The sequence below is a fragment of the Monodelphis domestica genome, chromosome 3 (genome assembly GCF_027887165.1).
Source record: "Monodelphis domestica isolate mMonDom1 chromosome 3, mMonDom1.pri, whole genome shotgun sequence".
Classification (NCBI taxonomy): domain Eukaryota; kingdom Metazoa; phylum Chordata; class Mammalia; order Didelphimorphia; family Didelphidae; genus Monodelphis; species Monodelphis domestica.
This window is the reverse complement of record NC_077229.1, coordinates 103,921,405-103,945,021: the sequence shown is the minus strand read 5'-3', so window position 1 is coordinate 103,945,021 and position 23,617 is coordinate 103,921,405. Positions and strand designations below refer to the sequence as shown.

The window sequence follows — 23,617 nt, the reverse complement described above, 5'->3', positions numbered from 1 at the left end:
TCATTCTCTCCTCTCCACATTACATCCTTCACACGGTCAAATAATCTTTCTGACAATCAGGTGTAACCATATCATTGATGCATAAAAATTTTCAGTTTCTTCTTATTGATTGTTGTATAAAATACAAAAATTTTAGCCTGGTCTTTAAGGCCTCTACAACTTAATTCCAACCTGTATGAAATGATAAGACCACCTAGGTGAGCAGAGGCAAGTTTAATCTTTCTCATGAGAAAGGGCACATCCTCAAAATGGCAGTGCGCCAGGGCAGCTAGTAAGCAGTTGCTTATATGATCCCTAATGCAATACCCCTCACCCCACCACTCTCCCAGTTCACCACTGGCTGGTGACCATGGGCTAATAGTCTTGGTGTGAAGTTCTAACTCATCACAACCACCTTCCTATATTTTATTCCTTCTTATAAGATAGGGAAGGGGTCGTCTTCTTCTGCAACTCAGGCTAACTTAAGATGATTTGGCTTTTTGGAAGACTAGGGACTTACTTGGGAAATAGGGATTTGTGTGCTTACTACTGCTCCTTTGAGATAAGTCCACCATTTTGTATATTAGTTCTCTCACAAACCTGACTTTCTAGCTTTATTTCACACTCCATACTTCCCTGTCATACCCTCTTTGTTCCAAATAAAACAAAACAAACTAATAGGTGTTTTCCAGCATCATTACACCTTCTCCTGACTCCAGATGAGATATTTGTAAAGCACTTAGCACAATGTCTGGCTGATTCGGTGCTATTATATGAATAATTCTTCCTTTCCCTTTCTTGAATTTGCATATATCTTCTCCCATTTGTAGAATTCATTTCTTCTTCATCTCTGCCTTTAAGACCCCACATGAATGCCCCCTTCTTTAGGAAGCTTTTCCTAATACCCTCAGTTAAATGTCATCTCTCCTTTACCTTTGTCACATCCTTCCTTGAACTATATTTATTTTTCTAAGTATTTTCATCATTAGGTTTTAATCACTTGGAAAGCAAAGACCCTATTGTTCTCATGCTTTTCTTACAGTGTACATTTATTTATAAGAGATATTTAATAAGCGTTCATTGAATTGAGAGTCTGGAGACCTGTGTTCTACTAACAGTTCTGGTATCTACTAATTATGCCACCTAAGACAAGCAGGATAGTGAAGGGCCTTGAGTTCATGCTATTTGAGGATTAGTTGAAGAAATTGGGGGTATTTAGCTTGGAAAAGAGAGAGTTGGGTGGAAATGATGGCTGTCTTCAAATAGTTGTCATGAAATAGGATTTAGTCTTGTTCTGCTTAGACTTAGGAGAACTGCTGCCCATAAGAGGCAAATTTAGGCAGTACCAATAGAACTGGATGACCACTTGTTGGATCTGAAGTAGAGAAGGCTCTTATTAAAGTATGGGTTGATCTAGATGGCCAGATTAGGGACCTACAGCTCAGAGATTCTGTGATAGTAAACTTCAGTTTTCCCACATGTAAAATTGAGAACTAGAGGATAATGGCACAAAGGAATACAATTATTGCTATGATGATGACTACAACTACAACACCCATGAAGACCACGACTATGATGAATACTACTACTACTACTACTACTACTACTACTACTACTACTACTACTACTACTACTACTACTACTACTGGAGCTCTAAAGTTTTGTGGTTCTTCGAAAACTGTCCTTGGAATGTCTCCCTGCCCAAACTAGTGTCTCTCTAACATTATAAAACTCAGGCAGCCATTTAAAGTACGAATCTTTCTTTTAAAGAATGGAAATTTCCGGGCTTAAACTATACCTAGGGTTAGAGGGTAAAGATACGGTGTGCACATTAAAATGATGAGTTTGGGCTCATTAATAAGACTCACAGTCTCAAATAATCATATAAGCCAGAAACCTCTCTGACCTCCAGTCAGCGATGCCCCTTGTAGTGGGACTCTACCCATTGCTTTGAATAGATTTTGGCTCATTTTATGTATAAACCTGCCATATTGTGAAAATGTGGATTAATTACTGAGCTAAGTAATCAATCAGTATTTATTAAGTCCCTGCTATATTCCAGGCATTGTGCTAAAGCTTTGGGTGTACAAAAAGAGGCAAAAGACAGTGTCTGCTGTAACTGTGAAAATGTGGTTTGCCAAGACTGTGAATTACCAAAACTGTAAAGGTTTCAGCCAAACTGTAAAGATAATTTTTAGTGTCTTGATTTAAAATCTAAAATTAAGTGGTCACCATGGAAAATTCCCAAATATGAAAATACCCAAGTCAGCTGGGTTTCATGGAAATTTTAATTAATATAAATGAAGGAATTAAGGGAAGGAGAGAGAGAGAAAGAGAAAATAGTAGAAAGGGCCTAGGCCTGAGCCTAAGGGAGAGTGAGTCAGTCTTTATCACTCACCACAAGATCATCTCAAGCAAGCTCCAGTCCTCCACTAAACTCCTGACCCCTCAACTGAGTTCAATCCTCCTTTTAAAGAAATTTTCTTTTATGTCACCTCCCCTAAATTTTCACATCTACCAATCACAGTAGACACTTTTTTCCCAGGACTGCCCATTCCTAGTTCTTATCTTCTTTTGTTCTCATCTTCTCTGGCTAGATAAAATCCTCTGAGTCCCTCACACCTCTTTTTTTTAACCTTTTGTAAGTTGCTTGACCTTTTAGTGATTAATTTAACCTTTATAGGTAGTTAGCACCTTTTTGTATTAGATCTAAAAATAGACCTAGCTTAAGGTTCTAGCTTTGCTATAAGTATGAATTAGGGACTTTTCATTGTTCAATCAGGAGTTTTCAACTTTATCATCCCCTAAGGCACTGTCTGAGTAGGGTGGAGTAATTTTAAAAGTTCTCAATACATTCCTGACCAAGTACCTCCATTGTTAAAAATGGGGAATCAAATCTTCTGAAGTAGAGTCTGAGCAGTTTTAAGATTCACACTGCCCTCTGAGAACTTAAAATCTAATGGGGAGACAGCATACAAACAAAAATATATACAGGATAAATAGGAAAGAGAGGTTGGGGAAGGCTTGCAGTAAAAGAAGTGGACTTGAAGTTAGGGAGGTCAATAAGCAGAGCAGAAGAGGGAGAGCATTTTTTTCCTTTTTATTCAAAGATATTTTATTTTACCAATTACATGGAATAAGAACTTTCTACATATGTTTTCCAAAGTTATAAGATCCAAATTGTCTCCTCTCCCTTTCCTCCTCCCTTTTGGAAATGTTAAACAATTTGGTCTGGGTTGTACATGTATTATTATATTAGTAGTAGTAGTCTCTCGGAAGCCGAGTATGACTATTATCTTTGTGCATTATCATCTATCGATGTATCCTCCTGTGGCTTTGAAGTCCAAAGACTGAGGTGCAAAGTTTGTGGCACATGGGGCATGGAACACCAGTTGTTATAGGAGTTGCAGTTGTGGCCTGGTGTCGGCATTCACACGCAGCAGCAAGACATTGACATCGTTCATCTTCAAAGGTGGTGGCGGCGTGGTTAATGTGGGTTCGCCAGCTGCTTCTGTCAGAGGCAGCGAGTTCTAGTTGCTTTGGTATAATGCCAGCCCACTTCAAGTTTGACTTTAGCTGATCCTTGAATCTTTTCTTTGGTCGGCCTTGTTTCCTGAGTCCAGCTGACAGTTCACCATAGAATACCTGTCTTGGTATTCACTGTGGGTCCATGCGGATGACGTGTCCAAACCATCGTAGCTGGGTTTTGAGGACCATTACTTCGATGCTGGTGGAGTTGGCTTTTGATATATTATTATATACATGTATGCAAAACATACTTCTGTATTGGTCATGGTTATAAAAGAATACTCATATAAAACCAAAACCCCAAAATAAAGACACAAATAAACTAATATGAAAGATAGTATGCTTTGATCTACACCTAACTTCAACAATTCTTTCTCTGGAAATAGATAGTGGTCTTTGTCATAAATCCTTCAGAATTGTCCCCGATCATTGTATTGCTGAGAGTAGCTAAGTCTTTCACAGTTGATCATCATACAGTATTGCTGTTACTATGTACAATGCTCTCCCAGTTCTGCTTATTTTGCTCTGCATCAGTTCATGTAACTTTTTCCAGCTTTTTCTGAAATCATCCTGCTTGTCATTTCTTATAATAGTATTCTGTCAATTTATTTTACCATTTCCCAAATGATGGACATCCTCTCAATTTCTTCTTCTTTGCCATCACAAAAAGAGCAGCTATAAATATTTTTGTACAAGTAGGTCCTTTCCCCTTTTTTAAGATCTCTTTGGTATACAGACCCAGTAGTGGTATTACAGAATCAAAGGGTATGCACATTTTTATAGCCCTTTGGGCATAGTTCCAATTTGCCTGAGGGAGAATATTCTAAGTAAGGAGGACAGCCAGAAAAAATGCCCAGAGCTGACCTAATATTTTGTGGAACAGACGAGAGATCATTGTCACTGGATTGAAGAGTGAATGTCCGTGAGTAACAAGATGAGAAGGGGCGGTGTAGGTTATGAAGGGCTTTGGATGCCAAACAGCATTTTTTATTTGAACCTGGAAGCAGTAATGAGAGCACTGGAGTTTATTTAATGAATAGGATGGCAATCTCGTTGACACTGCTTGGGGAAATTCACTTTAGTGACTGAATGGAGGATAGATTAGAGAGAGGAGGAACTCAAAGCCAGCAGCATGAGTCAAAGATAAGAGCTATGGTCAACAGGCAGGAAGATAGAATTTGGAGAACAAGATGAAAGGTAGCTTAATGATACAACAGAAAGGATGATCTGTGTTCATATGAGAACAGGATAGATATTTAGGGACACTGATTCTTAATTCCCAACCACATGAATCACTTCCCTGTGACTTGAAGCTACAATTACTATCCTGGTTTTCCCTGTTCGGGGATGTTTGACCTAGAGAAGACCTAGGGGAGACATTGTTCAGTTATTTGAAGGGTTATCATATGGAAAAAAGAATGGGACTCTATTTAACCTTGAAGATGGGAGAACCAGAAGTGATGAATGGAAGTTGAAGAGTCAAATTTAGGTTTAATATCAGGATAAATTTCCTACCAGAAATTGGGGGAAGAGGGGAGTAGAATGGACTGCATGGGTTCCCTTTAAAAAAAGGTTAAATGACCACTTGTTTGGCATATGTAGTGGGGGTGTCATTTAAGTAAAGGTTGGACTAAATAGCTAAATGAACTATTTAAATAGCTATAATTCTAAAATCCTATGGCTCTATGAAAGGCCTGGTCTCCCTTTAAGAGCAATGTCCCTGGCCAACCTTATAGTGGCTCCTTTTGGTGGACCAAAGTGTAAAGTCATGGTGCATCACTTATAGGTACTCACCTATCAATAGTCAGAGAATTCTAAAACACTAAAAGAATTGGAACTTTCAGCTGTTTCTCTAGTGCTTCTCTAAGTCCTAAACCAGATCATTTTTCTCTTACTTATTGAATACCTACAATGCAATAGGACACGGAATATGAGAAGCATTGGTGATAATCATAGTATGTGATCCCTTGCCCAGAACCTATATACTAGGAAAGGTAACTTAAATGGTTTACATGAGCATAAAATGTCTACACTGTCTTTGAATTACATCTATAGGAACCACTCCACTTGAAAATTGACAGAAGAGAGAATTCAGAGAAAACCTTAATTAGGGATTTTAACAGTGGAAATAATTAAGCATATAGACACATAACAAAATCACAGAGATGTAACATTTACTGAGTAAATTGCAAGTGAGAATTGAAGCAATGAAATTATTATTCTTAAATTCACTTTCCATCTAAAAGCTATGAGATTCGTTAACTGTCTTCATATACGGATCGTGTTTCAACTTTCTTAAACTAAGAAGCAGACATTTTCTGCTTTTGTACAGTCTTTATTTTACCAGTTTATGAAAAGATAGGCCAAATTTTTCAAATGGACTGAAGCACAGATTTAAGACTAATCTAAGGGACAGTTAGTCGCTCAGTGGATACAGTGTCAAGACAGGAGACAGGAGGTCCTAGGTTCAAATCTAGCCTCAGACACTTACTAGTTGTGTGACCCTGGGCAAGTCTCTTAACCCCAATTGCCTAGCCCTTACTGCTTTTCTGCCTTGGTACCAATACTTGATATTGATTCCAAGACAGAAAATAAGGCTTTTAAAAAAAAGATGATGACGACTAATCTAGATTCTTTTTCTTATTTACTCCCATTTCAGCTTTCTGATCCTTACTTTAATACAATTATCCCTTTTAAAGCAGAAGGTTATCTGTGATTTTTAAATCTCAGATTTGGAAGGGACCTTAAAGGTGGATACAGTTTAACCTTTCTTTCTAGGTAGGAATCTGTAAAACATGTGCACAGCATTTTTATAGGTGCCTTGATGAAGGCAGAGATGGCATACTTATCAGAGCTAAATTGTTGACATCATATCGTGAGATTCTTCATCCAGTTTAAATAACCTTGTTTCCAGCCTTCTCATAGCTGCAGTTCATTCTCATCTGTGTGCACTTCAGTGTGTTACTGCCCTTCTAAAAATGTAGCAACCACAGCTGGACACAGTATTCTAGATATGTCCTAACTGTGGAGAAGAATAACAGAGTTGTCACCTCCCTTATCGGGAAGTAGGGCAGTGGGAGGGTAATGAACATTACACTCTGTTAATGTAGCCTGAGTGTATAAGACTGCCAGATTACACCATTGATTCATGTTGAGTTTGCAGGCTACTAAACACTTGTATCTTTTTCATATGAATTACTCTCTAACCTTTTCTGTAAAGCATTAGCACTCGTGTCTGTGTCCTCTCCAAATTGGATAAAGATGTCACTTATGCCTTTTATCTATTTATCTTTTATTGTTGATAAAAACAAAATATTATAAAGAGGGCAGAGCCCTCTGAAGACAGGGACTGTTGCTAGATACTTCCTTCTATATAAGTCCATTAATAATTATTCCCTTAAGTTCAATATTTCAACCAGCTCCAAATCCACCTAATGATTACAGTGGTAGGATGGTTCCAGGATCAGCTCAGTTTGAGCTCCAGCCAAACCCTGCTTCATAATTCAAGGCTAGGAAAGACATCAGGAAGCCAAAGGAAATAATTGGAAATACCCCATTTCAGTTTAACAAATGTTTATTAAGTATGTACTATATTCAGTGCACTGTCTTTGGACAAAGGTTTGGTAGTTTGTTTTGTAGGAAGCCAAAGGAAATAATTAGAAATACCCCATTTCAGTTTAACAAATGTTTATTAAGTATGTACTCTATTCAGTGCACTGTGTTTGGACCAAGGTTTGGTAGTTTGTTTTGCATTTAATTGCTATTTCATTGGTAAAGGGAATAGCAAGTGATAAAATTGCTCCTACCTAGGCTGATTAGCAGTAGTTCTAGGCTAAGTCTCTGAGACTTAAGAGTCTTAGATGGTGGCCAGGGGCACGGAAGGGTTCTGTAAACTTGCAACTTTTGTGTATCTAAATAGGACTTGAACACTGACTCCTAGGCCAGCTCTTTGTCCATTATACAATATTGAATCTCATGCCTTTCTATGTGATCTTGTCATTCAGACATAGGATCTAAAGATGAAATAGGAAAAGGAGGAGCCCACATAAAGTGATTTGAGAAAGGAGAGAATACTTTCAGCTGGAAAGAGGGGAGAAAAGGCTTTATAGAGAAGGTGGCACCTATGGGGAGGTGGACATGGCATGAGAAGCACCACTATACTGATGTGAGGAAAGAGCCCATTCTAGGCATGGGGAATTGGTAAGCACAAAATGAAACGGGAGCAGAGAGGCTAGTCCATTTTGACTAGTTTGTGTATTAGAAATAATAATCTGTGGAGAATATTTCTAGTTGCATTAAAGGATATACTCTGGCTGTGGTAATGGAGATAGAGATGCTTTGGAGAAATAGAGAGAACTACCAGAGGGCATTACTCTGGGGTTGTCTATTGATCACTATTGATGGCTAATAGATCAAGATTATTTCCTACCCTCCTCCTACTTCAAACCCTCTCTTCACCACCCTCTTCTTGAAGCCTTTGGCATCGCCCATCACCCCTGAATGGACTATGAAATTTATGAGGAAAACCCCTTTCTCTTCCTTTTCTCAAGTAAGGGGGTTTATTGGGAACAACAGGATGGAGATTGAGGTAAAATGAGGTAAGAGGGATGAGGGTTTCCCTAATCTATAAGGAACGGTTATGAGGATTTGGGGAAATGTCCTCATGACACAAGTCTATCAAGGAGATGGGAGGATAACTGTTTAATCTTCTTTCTTCTTCCAATTACACAAAGCCACCAACAAAAGTTAATTTTTTCTCAGCCTGGCTCCAGAAGCTTCCCCAAAGGTCCTTCAGCCTAGGACAGAAGCTAATAGGGATCAGTTCTCAGCTTCTTCCCCCTTCAGGCAGCAGCCAAGGAAGTCTCACAGTTCCTCTCCTGGCCAGCTCCAAATGACTCTCCTGGGAACATTCTATTTTGGAATGTTCACCTTAATTGATAGCTGATGTCCCCAGCTTTCTATTTTGCACACATAAAATTCTCTCTTCCTTTATGCCTCTTCCACATTTGTTTATTACAGGAATTAACATATAAAATAACCCTATGGGAAGTTCTAGATTGCGGACTTCCTTGAATATCAGAATCAGAATTAAAACAACATTTAGTCAGCAATGGGGAACCATTGGCAATTTTTAAGTGGAAGAATATCATGATCAGGGATTTTATTAAAAGCTGCAATATGGAGGGTAGATTAAAGAATACGTATATTGGAAATAGAACGACAAATTTAAAAAGTAGGAGGCCATTATAATAATCTATGCAAGAAAGAATGAATGCCCCACTTGGATTGTTTGCTATAGTAGAAAAGAAGAATTGCCGGATGTAATGAGAAAATCAGTAATCAGTGCCTTAATACTTTAAGAATTAGGAAATGTAACTATGATTTGTAGTAAGAAATAACATAGTCCCAGGCAGAAGACTATGTAACCAGATTAAGAATATAGTCCCAGGAGAGTACGTGAGTAATAATTTTGTGTGTTACTATAAAAGTGTTACTATGTTAATCATAAATGTATGATTATATATTATATATCAAATTGATTCATGTAAAAGGATGGCTAGCCACATAGGTCTGGCTACCCCTTTGGGAGGTGGGGATTTCTCAGAAAGGAGGATTGAGTAAGACAAACATGAAACTATGAAAGAGTGTGTATTTTGCAATACAGAGTCTCAGACCATGCTGGGTACATCTGCAGACCTCTGACTTGAGATCTTTGCCCAGGAGAGTTTCCTAGTTTCATTTCTTTAACAATTGTGAAAGCTATTGCAGATGTAGACTCGCCAGGATTTGGCATGTGATTTGGATCTATGGTGTAAAAGAGAAGAAAAGAATTTTTTTTTAAACCCTCTTAACTTAATTACCAACCAGAATGACTAAAGGGATAGTGATACGATTGACAGAAATAAGTAAGGGGCATGTTTGAAGAAAACGTCAGTCATGTTGTTGAACATAAAACAATGTTTAAAAATTATTTCTTATTGAGGGCAACTATGTGGCTCAGTGATTTGATAGCCAGGCCTAGAAATGGGAGGCCCTGGATTCAAATCTGGCCTCAAACACTTCCTAGTTGTATGACTCTGGGCAAGTCACTTAATCCCCATTGCCTAGCCCTTACCACTCTTCTGCTTTGGAACCAATACCCATTGTTGATTCTAAGACCGATGTAAGATTGTTGTTGTTTTTTAATTATTCATTGTGATCAAAAAGAATTTATACCAGGCCTCTAAGGTTTGTTTAGTATCAGAAATACTGTTAACATAATAAATATGTAAATTCAAAAATAAAAAATGATTTTAATAAGAGAAATGCAGGAAAGACTTTCAATTTAAATCTAACAATTATGATTTAAAATAATGATAATAATAGTTATAGATGTATTTTTCTTCAGGAAAATAAAAGGCATTCCACCTTAAGCAAGCCAACTTAATAGGTATTATAGAAAGAATAGAAGTATTCCCACTAAACTCTACTTTCATTTGACATAGTATCAAAAATGCCAATAATTGCAATAAGCCAGGAAAAAAGCTATTAGAGGGATTAGCACTGGAAATGAAGAGATTAAAATATCATTATTTACAAATAATATGATAATATAGCTAGAACATACAATTGTCACAACTTAAAAATTAAAGGCAAATGAGTGCAACAAAGTCAAGTATACAACTATATTAACCTTAAAAGTCATCTGCATTCTTACTGCAATAAAAATTTTTTTTTTAATTTTTAAAAAAATTTGTCATTTTAAAAATCCCATTTACACTAAGACCATCAAATATTTGAGAATTAACATATATAGAAATTCACAATCTTCATAAGGACAACTGTTAAAAAACTATAATCACTAATAAAAAATACAAATAATTAAAGAGACATTTATGGATAGGCCAGATTAATATAGTAAAATTAATAATACTCCCCAAGTTAATTTAGACATTTCCCAAGTTAATTTAGACATTTAATACAATATTGACCAAAAGGTTAAGTTCTATATAGAACTGAACAAAATCTTAATGAAATGTATATGGGAAAACACACTGACAAAAATTTCGAGGCATTATAGAAGACAAAAAAGTTTGTGAAAGTAGTCTTACATTGCTGTGCTTTAAAACATTAAAAAGTAATTGTCATCAGGGCAGTTAGGTGGCTCAGGAGATAGAGAGCCATGTCTGGAGTTGGAAGGTCTCTCTTCTGATCTTGCCTCAGACACTTCCTAGCTTTGTGACCCTAAGCAAATCAATTAACCCCAATTGCCTGGCCCTTGTCACTCTTCTGCCTTGGAACTGAGAGTAAGTAAGTGTTTTTTTAAAAAAGCGTAATTATCATCAAGACTATTCAGTATATTAACAACTTGTAATTTTTGTTAATATGGGAACTACTTCAGCAGGATAGATCGCCATCTATAATCATGAGTATTTCAAGTCATAGAGAAATGCTTGAGGTTACATAACTTGATCACATTACTGGTATCATGAGTAAGACTTACCCAGTATGCTATACTATCTCTCTAGTACTGGGCAGAAAATAGAGAAATTAATGAGTGGACTAGAATAAACCATAGACATCCAACCAAATAGATATCTGACCATGTCACTCTCTTCCATAGTAAACTTCAGTTATTCTTTTGCCCTATGATTAAAAATAAGGTCCTCTTGTTTGACATTTAAAGCTCTTCATACACTACATTTTTCTATATTTCTAGTCTTCTTGAACTTGACTTCCTTCCACATGCTAGATCTGTGTTGGTGAGTCTATGGCATACGTGCCAGAGTGTGCCATAAGGGGTTATTCCCCTTTTCCCTCTCCATGTGCACCAGAAGATATTTCTCACATGACTTACCCCTCTGCCTAGCCACCCAATGAAACCCCTTTCTCCATCCCCATCTGGGGCAAGGGGTAAGGCTCACATGCACATGAGGATTGCAGTTTGGGCACTCAGTCTCTAAAAGGTTCACCATCACCGCACTAGATGATCCAGCTGTACTGATCAAGACTATTCAATATATCAAGGTGATATTTTGTTAGTATGAGAGCTCTTTCCCCAAGACAGAATGCCATCCATAATCATGGTAGAATTGCAGGCTTGTAGAATTTTTGGAGAGTAGTCTGGCAATACTCAATAAAAGTTACAAAAGTAATCATGTGCTTTGACACAATAATCCTATTAATTGAATTGTGCCCTAAAAGTGTTATAAAAAACAAATGCCCTTTGACAGGTTTTCATTGCTACAAAAAAAAATGAAAGTAAATTAAATGTCCAATAATAGAGGAATGATAAAATCAATAGCAGTGTATTAATGCAATGGAATATTATGATGCAGTTAAGCTCAACAAAGTATTAGGAATGCAAAGAAATCTAGAAGGCTTTTATGAAACAATGAAAAGCAAAAAAAAACATAAAAAACTACAAACACATAAGTGAGAATGAAGAATCCTTTGAATATTTACTAACATTGTGATATTTTGTGCATGCATAAAATTAATTTAAATGCAAATCATTACTAAATTTTAATTAGTCATAATAATGTACAGGCATACTTCAGAGATATTGCAGATTTGGTTCCATACTATTGCAATAAAACAAACATCACAATAAAATGTTGTGAATTTTTTATTTCCTACTATATATAAAAGTTATGTTTATACTATACTGACATCTATTAAGAGTGCAATAATATATCTAAACAAAGCATACATATCTTAATTTTAAAATACTTTATTTCTAGAAATGCTAAACATCATCTGATAGTGAGTCATCGTCTTTTTGCTGGTGGAAAGTCTTGCCTCAATGTTGATAGCTGCTGACTGATTATGGTAATGCTGGCTGTGGGTGCCTGTGGCAATTTCTTAAAATAAGACAATGATGAATTGATGACAGTTATGGTTGTCATATCTACTGACTCTTCCTTTAACTTGAACACTTAGAGGCCATTGTAGGTTTTTTCATTGGCTTAATTCCAATATTATTGTGTGTCAAGGAGTAGGGAAGTCTGAGAAGGAGATTAGAACAGTCAGTCAGGTGAAACAAAACACACAACATTTATCATTTAGGATCACTGCCTTGTATGGGCAAGGTTTATGGCATCACACTGCCTTGTATGGGCAAGGTTTATGGCATCACAAAATAATTTAAAAAGTACCATCAAAGATCATTGATCACAGAATGCCATAATATATAATAATAACCAAAAAAGTTTGATATAGTGCAAGAATTCCAAAACTCTTCTTTAGAGACATAAAGTGATCATATTCTGTAGGGGAAATGGTACCAATAGAATTGTTCAAAACAGAATTTCCAGAAACTTTTAATTTTTAAAAAACACAATGTCTGCAAAGCACAATAAAATGAGGTATGTCCATATAACATTAGTTTTGTAATAAATCATTTTGAAGATAAAGAAAACCAGGTCTTGTCCAGCTTTCTCACCATAACTCTCTCAAGTAGGTGCTTTATCTGTCTTGTAGATGTCATATCAACAACATTCTTGAATGTAGTTAATCAGAATCCCAATGCTTCTTTACTTTGTTTGAGAATGGGAGCGTATTAGTAATCTGTTCACTGTGACTTTTTATCCCTCTTTTGCCTTTGTTTAAAAGGATTTAAAATTTTTTAATCAAGTCTTTGACACTGCAAAAATTAAAATGTCTTAAACAAGATCCAAACATAGCCCATTCCTTTAGTTCCTTATTCAGTCTTTAGTGGAACCTCCTTTAGAAGGATCCTTCAGTAGAAATCCTTTGTGGCTTAAACCATTTCAAACACGGTAACATTTTGAACACTTCATTCCATATCTGGTCAATGAAATGTATTCGCTGTGGAGCTGTCAGATTTGAACTAAATATATTTTATTTACTTGGTCTCAGAGTAGAATCAGGAGCAATAGACAGCAGTAATTTCATGCTAAGAGGCAAGGTAGCATTATGAGATGAGAAATTTTTTCAAAGACTATTCAAACAGTATCCATGGATCATAGATTTAGAGCTTGGAAGGGACCACTTAAAGCCATAGAGTCCAAACCCCTTATTTTACAGATGAGAAAATGGACTGATTTACCCAAGTAATATAAAGCATAAAGTTCTTCAACATGGGAACCATTTCAGTGTACTCTAGGCTGCCCCAAAAGGAAACTAAATTCCACCTCTTATGGAATGTCTTCAAACAGGGCCATTTGTCAGATATATTCTAGGTGCCATGTTTTAGGTAGGACATAGGCAAACAGAGTCAACTATTCGATCCTAGTGAGGGAACTGAAGCCATTCCATTTTAGAAAATTGCTGAGGGGGGCAGCTGGGTAGCTCAGTGGATTGAGAGCCAGTCCTAGAGACTGGAGGTCCTAGGTTCAAATCTGGCCTCAGATACTTCCCAACTATGTGACCCTGGGCAAGTCACTTGACCCCCATTGCCTAGCCCTTACCACTCTTTTGCCTTGGAACTAATACACAATATTGACTCCAAGACAGAAGGTAAGGGTTTTTTTGTTTGTTTGTTTTTTTAATTGCTGAGGAAATAGTAAATGTTTAGACTGGAGTAGTGAAGACTTATGAGAGACCTCAAAACCATTATTAAGCTTTGAAGAAGTATTTTAAAAAGAGGGATTAGAGTTGTTTTATTTGGCTTCTGAAGTTGTATAAAACTGGAGTGAAGGGGGCAGCTGGGTAGCTCAGTGGATTGAGAGCCAGGCCTAGAGATGGGAGGTCCTAGGTTCAAATCTGGCCTCAGACACTTCCCAGCTGTGTGACCCTGGGCAAGTCACTTAACCCCCATTGCCTAGCCCTTACCACTCTTCTGCCTTGGAGCCAATATACAGTATTGACTCCAAGACGGAAGGTAAGGGTTTAAAAAAAAAAAACTGGAGTGAGAGGATAATAACTTTGGAGAAACAGATTTCTGCCTGATGTAAGGAAAAATTTACATAATGATTAGAATTATCCAGAAATGAAGTGGACTGCCCCAGAATTACTGGTTTCCTCATCACTAAGATCTTCAAGTGAAAACTAAATGATCTCTTGTCTGGGATGTGATAGAAGAGATTCCTGGTACAGACTGGACTAGATGACATCATCACCATCATGGAATTTATATATCACTTTATGGTTTGCAAAGTACATATATTATTTCATTCATTCCTGACAGCAACCTTCTTAAAACTTGGTGCTCTGTTATCCTTATTTTATAGATAAGGAAACTGAGGCCAAAGAAAGGTCAAGTAACACACATCACATAGCTAGCAAGACAGGATTCAAATTCAGGTCTTTCTGTCTTCTATGTCCAGGCCTCTTATCTGCCTGACATTTGAATTTCCCTGCTAACTAAGGTTTTAATAGGAAGAGGAAGTTCATACAAACAGGGTAGTGTAAGCATCATTTGACTAGATCCAAGTCCAGAGCCATTTTGTCCTAACATAGCTAAAACCAGGGTCAATAATCAGACACACGAAAGCATTCTATATAGCTAGGGCATGTGGCAACCTGACAATAGGTCAAATGACTTCCCCATTCCACTCTGTGTGGAGAGAGGTTAATATTAGGCTGAAGGCATAGCCTGTTCGTAGCATTAGCACCTCCTATGATGCCTAGAAGATATATTCTAGCTCCCAGCCCTTTAAGAAAAAGATGTGGCCTGAGCCATCACTCTCTGTGGCAAGCAGTTTTGGGGAGCAACTCATTTGGGGAGTATTTGCCCTTTGGGAGTGAAACTTCCTTTCTGTAAAGACAAAGCTCTCCTTTTGTTCTCATGCCTAGCTCTCAGCCTCAGTACTGGCTCCTGGAGTTCATGTATGAGGAGAAGTAGGGTACAACACAGAGCAAGGTCTGTTCTCCCCTAGGTTCAGAGGCCCAGAAAACCCAACTGCTTTATACTCCTCAGAGGTTGACGTCATGTTCTTTTAGCCCCCTCTCTGTTCTTGTTGCTGCTCTCCCTGCTGGGCATGGTTCCTGCCAGGAATTTGGGCAACAGTGCCTATGTTCCTTTTTATCAGTCCCCTTGTACAGGCCACAAAAGGAGCAGAAGGATTGCAGCTGCTGTGACAACTTCCCAGTGAGACTGTAGCTTTTATCTACCCCCACCTCATGCCACCCACTCCTGTCCCAGCAGCTTCCATGAAAAATTATGGCAACATTGTCAGCCTCAAAAAATTAAAGGCTTGTTTTTGAGTTTTCTTCATAAGTACTGTATGGATTAACTCACCCTGCCAACAAGTTTCTGGCTCTCAGTCAGGGGTCTGCCTTTCCCACAAAGTAATGAGTTCATCTCCCTTTATATAGAGGCTGCCTCTGTCCTTGAAAGACCAAACTGTGCCACCCACATGTTTTCCAGAAGGAAACCAACATTTCACCCTAGCACCACTTTATTGGTTGGGAGGATTGAAAGGTCACCAGTGTGACAGCCAGGGCTTACATGGAACCAAACTCATCTGTCAGGTTTCTCTTTGCCAGCAGCCCCAAGGAAGCTCAACCCTGGCCCATCTTCGATGACTGAGAGCTGAGCAGGCTGGCTGCATTGCAGTCATGCCTGGAGCTCCTCAGAGCTGTTATTTGGAGAGTTCAGACCTCCAGCCAGATATTAAAAGAATGTTAAATGAATGACTGGTGTGAAGAAGGGATAGATCACCTTCTGTTCTCATTCTTGTGCTGGATCCCCCAGGGTGTAGGACACAACGTGTCTGCAGGAGAGCAACTGAGAAGACTAGTTTGAATCCCAGATTTACTTCTTAGTAATGTCATAGCTTTGAACAAGTCATGTATCCTCTCTGGGCCTTCATTTTCCTGTTTATAAAATGAAGAGGCAAAATTTAGATCACTTCTAAAGCTTGTGGTCCTGTGGATTCTAATTATATTCCAAAGAATTTGAAAGTGGCATCTACTCTAATCCATACCCAAAGGAATCCCCACTATTCTATACCTTACAATGGGTTATTTAACTTCTGCTCAAAGACTGCAAAGAAGGCAAAATCCACCCCCTGTTAGGCAGCCCATTCCACTTTGGGACAGCTGATTATTAGGCAGTTATTCCATACAACAGACCCAAATTTGCCTCTTTGCAACTTTTGCCCGTTTTTTTCCTGGTTCTGTTCTCTGAACACCCAGCATAGGTGCCATTCAGACCTGGACACAAGCCTATAAAGGCTTACCACAAGATTGGAAAGACATGGCCCAGAAACTGAGACTTGAAAATAGAGGGGAGACTACTTGAAGAGAAAGGCCTGGACTTATTAAATGGAGGAAGAGTAGGAGGCCTTTAGGCTTTATTAGGTTCATGAATTCATTGGCCTATACAGATTGAATTAGTGGAGGAAGAAGCTAGTCTGAAAAACTACTTAGGAAACTGATTTGTAATAGGTTGGGTAAAAAGTAATAACAGCTTGATCTAGGATAGTAACTCTCCATGGAAATGGAAAAGAAAAAAGAGCCTAAAAATGTGACTAATTGGATATAGGGATCAATAAAAAGAGACGTACAAGGGGGAAAGCCTAGGTGATTGGGAATGCAAGGGCATGAGAGAGAGAGAGAGAGAGAGAGAGAGAGAGAGAGAGAGAGAGAGAGAGAGAGAGAGAGAGAGAGAGAGAGAGAGAGAGAGAGAGAGAGAGAGAGAGAGAGAGAGAGAGCGCAAAGGCAGCTAAAGTAGCTCAATGGATAGAGCACCAGGCTTGGAGACAGAAGATCTGAGCTTTAGCAGGTGGTAGATTTTTTAAGGACTAGTCAACAGGAGTTAAGTGACTTACTCAGGGTCACACAACTAGGAAGTGTCTGAGAACAGATTTGATTTGTATCTTCTGTCTCCAAGCCTGGTGCTCTAAACACTCAGCCACTTAACTGCCCTTGCTCTTTCTCTTAATGGTGCCTTTGCATTCCCAATTCAGTATTGATTCTAAAATAGAAGTAAGGGTTAAAGAGAGAGACAAACAGACAGAGAGCACTGTCATTATGAGGAATAGATTCTGTACTCTGCTAATATGAAGCCACATTAATATGGTCATAGTATGGTCACATATAGACTATGAGAACCTGGGCAACTCACTTAACTTCTCAGTATCCTGGGAAATTTTCTCACACAGCAAGTTGCAGAAGTTTCCAGTTCACATAAATAGAGGAAGTTTCCTCACCTAGAATTCCCTTTACTAAAAAAATCACAAGTCTAGATCAGGGAAAACAAAGCATAATTATTATTAGGTTTAGAATAAGTATAAGTTTATAGTAATAAGAATGGTGATAACTATGACAGAGGCATAGTGACCAAAACAAAGGAGACAATAATCCTATTTTCTCCTGTATTGTTCAGAATATATCTGCAGGAATATTTTCAGTTTGAAGCATGGCATTTTATAGGCAATTGAAAGCAAAATTAGGAGAGGCAGCTAGAATGGTGGAAAGATCAGTGCAGCCAGAACCAGATTAAAATATAATTGTGACACGTTTAACAAATAAAAATACAGTACAATGTAGATAATGTTAATTTGGCATTTTCTAAGTCAATATGCAGGTATCCATTGATGTTTGAGTATGACACCACTGTTGTAGAATCCCTCAAAAAGGAATAAAAGACTTGCAAGAAGGAGGGCAAATGGTGAGAAGAGACATGATAACTTTCTTTAAAGAGTTGAGGGGTTGCAATGAATAAACTGTATTATAATCATAGACTCTGAGTTGGAACAGATCTCAAATGCCATCTAATCCAACTTTTACTTTCCATCAACAATATATCTGTCAAGTGATCATCCAGTCTTCACTTGAAGACTTCTAGTGGTGAGGAACCTCTAACCCATTAAGGCAGCCTATTCCATTTTTTAGTAGCTATCAGTATTTTGAAGTTTCCTTACATCAGTCTAAAGTCTGCCTCTCTCCAACTTCCATATATTGTGCTTAGTTCATAGGAAGATAGCTTTAGAGTCCAAAGGGTTCTTAGACACCATCTTGTCCTCCTGGCCCTCTCATTTTACAGATGAGGAACTGAGACCCAGAGACCACCCAGATAGTAAGTAGCAGTGTCATATTGGGTTGGATTGAGTGAGATGAAATTTACCATGAGTAAATGTAAAATCTTAATTTACATTAAATAAAATCAGTCTCACAAGTACAGTATAGTAGTTTATCTAAAATAGATCCAGAGGTTTTAATGAACTGCAAGTTCAAAATGAGTCAACAGCTAAATGTGCTCCTGTAATTTTAGAGAAGTTTAATATATAGGACTAGGAAAGCTTAGTTTTGTTCTTTCCCATGCAGTGGTAGAACTGCATTGAAACTCTGTGTTTAGTTCTAGGTACTACTATTATCACTCCAAACAGAATATTTCTTGGGAAATTCCCAATTCCCAGCTAAAATAGTCTAATTTGTCAAGATCTTTTAGGATCCTGAGTCTGTCATCCAACAAATTAGCTATCCCTTTCAGCTTTTATGTCCTCCACAAAAGTATGTCTTCATCCAAAGCATTGCTGAAATGTGTCAAATAAGCACAGAGGCAAGCTACTAATCTCTAGGGCACTCCCATCAAAGTCCTAATAAGTTGATGTGGAATCATTAACGACTGTTCTTTGGGTCAGGGCATTCTACCTGTCTCCATATCCTCTTTAACTATACTATTTTTTAGCCCTCTTCTCACCATCTTGTCCACCAGGATGGCATGAGAGTAATGTCTTACTTAATAAACTAACTGTGACATCCTCATGTATCTATCAATCTGTTAACCTTTTCCAAAAAAGAAATGCAATTTGTCCTACATAACTTGGTTTTGATGAATTCTCTTTGTTAATGAAAGAAGTAGTCTTGCTTTTCTAGATATTCTCTAGTCATACCTTTAGTAGTACATTTCAGAATTTGCCAGGAAAACCTAAGTTTTATACTGGAACAGCATTTGCCAGTCCTGTAACAGCTCCATTCACATCAGTCTTTCAAAGATCACTGACAGTAGTTCAACAATCATATCAACTTGTTCTTTTAATACCTTAGGTTTTATTTATTCTGTGCTTGAACCCATCAAAAGGAAGTAGACGTTTTCTTACTAGCTGTACTTATATTCAAATTACCAGATAAATAAAATAATCCATTGAACAATACAAAAAATAACTCATTGACTTATACAACAAATCTTACAGTTTTTATGCCACTAACTCATCCTATATACTACTGCCAAATAATTTTCCTTAAATGCAGATCTGACCATACTACTCTCCTACTCATTCAACTCCAAGGTTTTTCCTTGTTTCTGGGATAAAAAATAAATTACTCAGTTTAGTTTTTAAAGCCCTTCACAACCTGGCCCCAACCTATTCACTAACCTTTTTCTAATTTTACATATTCCATTCTTGACAACATAATTGTCAAGGATGATTATCTTGTTCATGTTGTGTTTTTTTCTTCAAAATAATGGTTAGCTATGTATGTTTTTTAAAAATAGTCTTCTTAGTGTTCTTCCAACTTCAAGAACCTATGCAGAACTATAGAGGAATTAATAACTCCCCCAACCGCCAGGCCTCTCTGCAGGTCTTTGCTTATTTCTGGGAATTAGACTGTTATATACAACACTGTTTTGTCTTGGCATTGTGTTTCATTTTCCACCACTTTGTGGTTTGATACTACTAATCTTATTTTACTATGGGTTTGAATGAATTTTGAATTGCTTGACTTCCCTACAACAGTAGCCACTACAATATCTATAACAGTCATTGAAGTGTTCTCCTTTTGCACATTTCCTTAGAGTAATATTCATTTTTAATAACCACAGACTTTAAAACACAATAGAAGAAAGCAATGAAACTACATGTATGGCACCAAATCCAGGACAGAACTGACAGAGAACTAACCACAGATGGAAAAACTTTTAAAAAATAAAACAAATTTGTTTTATCTGGTCAAAGTGAGACATTTTCAGTTCACTCCTTCCTTCCCTCTTATCTCACTATCCACAGTGATCTGTGTTTTAATCTTTCTTTGAGCTTCTCTTTTCCCTCATAGAACACAAAAAACTCTTTATTGCCCTTACTTTCTTGGCGTCAGTGCAATTTGAGCTTTTTCTTGTCACTCTTCTTACTGGATGTAACTAGGAGTAAGATGCCACACTTCTCCATCTATCTCCCATTATCTACCTTTCTTCTTTGTTGTTGTTGTTTTTTTAACCTCTACCTTCTATCTTAGTATCAATTCTAAAAGTTAAGCAATTGAGGTTATGTGACTTGCCCAAGGTCACACAACTAAGAAGTGTCTCAGGCCAGATTTGATTCCAGATTTGGCACTCTCCACTGTGCCTAACTGACCTACCTGCCTTTATTCTTAATATTCTAATTGACCCCAGATGATAGGACTAAGAGAGTCAGATTTCAATTGGATGTAAATAATAATTTCCAAATAGTTAAAGATATCCATAATTTGATAAAACATACTTTCAAATGGAAATGGAGGGGGAAGCTATAGGAGCAAAATGCTGTTTCTCTGTCAAATATAGTCAATGTCATTTGAGTTTTGCTTAACTTTTTTTCTTTGTTGTGAGGGAACTTAATAAAGAAGGGTTATATACTGGGAAATGATTGTGGTATAAAAATCAAAGTCCATCATTAAAGCTTTAAAAAAACACACACAACCACTGACAAAAAATGGAATGGATTTCATCTAGAGAGATTTTCCCCACAGAAATATTTAAGTTGAAATTGAATATTTTTAGGTGTGTTAGATTGGGTTTCTGATCAGATACTCATTGGACTAATTAAATTCTGAAGTCTCTTCCACCTCTTCCTTGAGTGTATGTTTGAGGTAGAAAGATAGGAGTTTGGTTTAGACATCAGATGGATTTAAGGAATTGGTGGTATATCTAGCTTAACAGATTGTTCCTTACATAAACTCAGCTTTTCACTTCATTCCCAATATCAATGTTTAGTGGTCAACACTTCAACAAATATTTATTAAGCACTTAGAATGTGAAAAACACTTGTGATTTCAGGAAGCCTTACTTGTAGCATTCAGTGTGTGGTTGCAAGGAATAGAGGGAAACATTATATCAGAACCAAGGAACCTGCATGAAGAGGTGACTAGTGACTGGGTCTGTACCAAGATGCAGAATTACTAGAGCATTGGGAGTTAAATACAGACTTTTCTTCACTGGGTCTGGCCTTGAGGCTTCCTTGGGCTTTGGCTAGCATATAGGAAAACAAATACAAATGAAACCTAATGATGCTAAATCCCTTAGAATCACTTCAAAAGAACATTGTCAAATGAGAAGATGGTAGAATTTTATTAGTATAAATATATTAATAACATATAACAGCTATATTAATATAAATATATATCTTATAAAATAAATAATAACTTATTTCTTAAAATTACTATACATTACTATAAAATATATTGATATATTTTAATTAGAAACTATAGTCAGAAAATGGCAAAACCTGATACAAAGTTTAGTCTTTAAGCAGGAGTAGGGTGATCAAAATAGACTTGGGCAAGGAATACTAACTAGTGAACAGTGGTCAGTGTGAGTTTGTGAAAAGAACAGCGGTGAAATTAGAATCCAAGGCCCTTGTTCACATCCTAGTTTTTCACTTAATACGTATGTGACAGTGTCAAGTTATTTAACTTCTCTGGGCCTAAACAATCTCTAAGATCCCTTCTTGCTATAAACTTCTTTAAGCCTTTGAATGCTTATTTGCAGTACATTATGCTGTGAAATGGCTTTGGGACTAGGGTTACCTGATACCTAAGGATAGGATTCAGCTTATTAGGGAGAATACATTATTATTTTGTTTTACCTGAGAGTGGAATGGAAATGGAACTGAAAGGTAAGTGTCCTTTAGCCATAGAAAATCCTCTGGTCTTCTAACAAGAGGCCTGTGAAGTTCATCCTGGAGGAGCCTACATCCCATCTCCCACAGGAAGGCTGCTACCCCAGCCTGCCCAGTAATGAAAAGCCAGTGTTTCATCCCTTAGTCTACTTTGCCTCAGAGGCCAGCAGTGATATCTTATTGTTATACCTGCCCTCTGCTTATGATTACTCATGTTCCATCCCTTATTTTTTTTCTCCACTGTCATTTTCCATTTGCAGAAAACTTGTTTTCAGATCCTGTGATCAGCTTTGGAGCAAACTGAGCCTCCTGATTACCTCAGGACTATAAAGTCTCTCTCATCCCACCCTGGGACAGTGTGGAAGGGCCAGAGCCCAAGGCCAGACCAAACTCAGTCACTCTGTTTGTTCCTAGGATAGGCTAGGCTGCATTGATGTGTTCCTTGTCCCCTGTTACCTTTGGTAGAAAGGGGGAAAGAGGGTGAGCTTGCAGATGACAGAAGAAGTGGGAGAAAGAGAAGTGTCTAGGGTCCCTTACCTTCAACTGAATCCTTCCTGCCTAAATCCTCTCACACAATTGGAGTCAATTCAAAAAGTGTTTGCCAAGCACCTATTAAGTGTGTTGAGTAAGAAATAGTCCCAGCCTTTAGGGTCTGATTATGGAAACATCATTTGGAACTGGGATGAAAAACAAAGAAAAGGTCCACACATTTAGATTGTAAGTGCCTTAAGAACAAGGAATTATCATTTTTTTCTTTATATACTTAATATAACTTCACATATTCATAACCCATTACACAATGGCTACTTTAGAAATATTTGTTGAATTGGAATATCAAAGAAATGGCCATGTGAGGTTTGAGACAGAACTAGAAGGCATTCATCTTCATCTCCTGCAAGAAATGTCCAAAATCATGGAAATCCAACATTGAGAAAACTCCAATGGTCTTTTCTTTTCCCTATTCCAATGCTTCATACCTTTACTGCATAATAGACCAGAGATACACACACACATAGTCATGCCTACACATGCAACAGCAGCCTGGTCCCCCTCTCCTAGGACTAAAGATTAAACCCACTTCTAGCAGGGTCCCCTTGAAGTGAACCACAGTCATATTCCCTCACCTTTTTGATAGAGCTGAACAGGTGAGCCTTTTACAATGGACCCAAAAAAACCTTTTTGGAAGAAAATGGAAGACTTACTTCCCCAGGTGGGCCTCTAAGGTTATCAACCTGCCTGTATGGTCAGAAGTTATTATATTAGCTAATTGCTTCTTATAGCATTACTTTATAACCTCTTGGTGGGTTGGAATGACCAAAGCAGTGATTTCTTCCTTGCCAAACAAT

The 23,617-nt window shown here is 37.5% G+C and overlaps 1 protein-coding gene across 5 annotated transcripts in view; it reads left to right on the top strand.

The window, feature by feature from the left end:
• ARHGAP39 (Rho GTPase activating protein 39) overlaps window positions 1–23,617 on the top strand; it is a 426,284-nt gene that overhangs the window by 373,705 nt on the left and 28,962 nt on the right. The window lies entirely within an intron of this gene.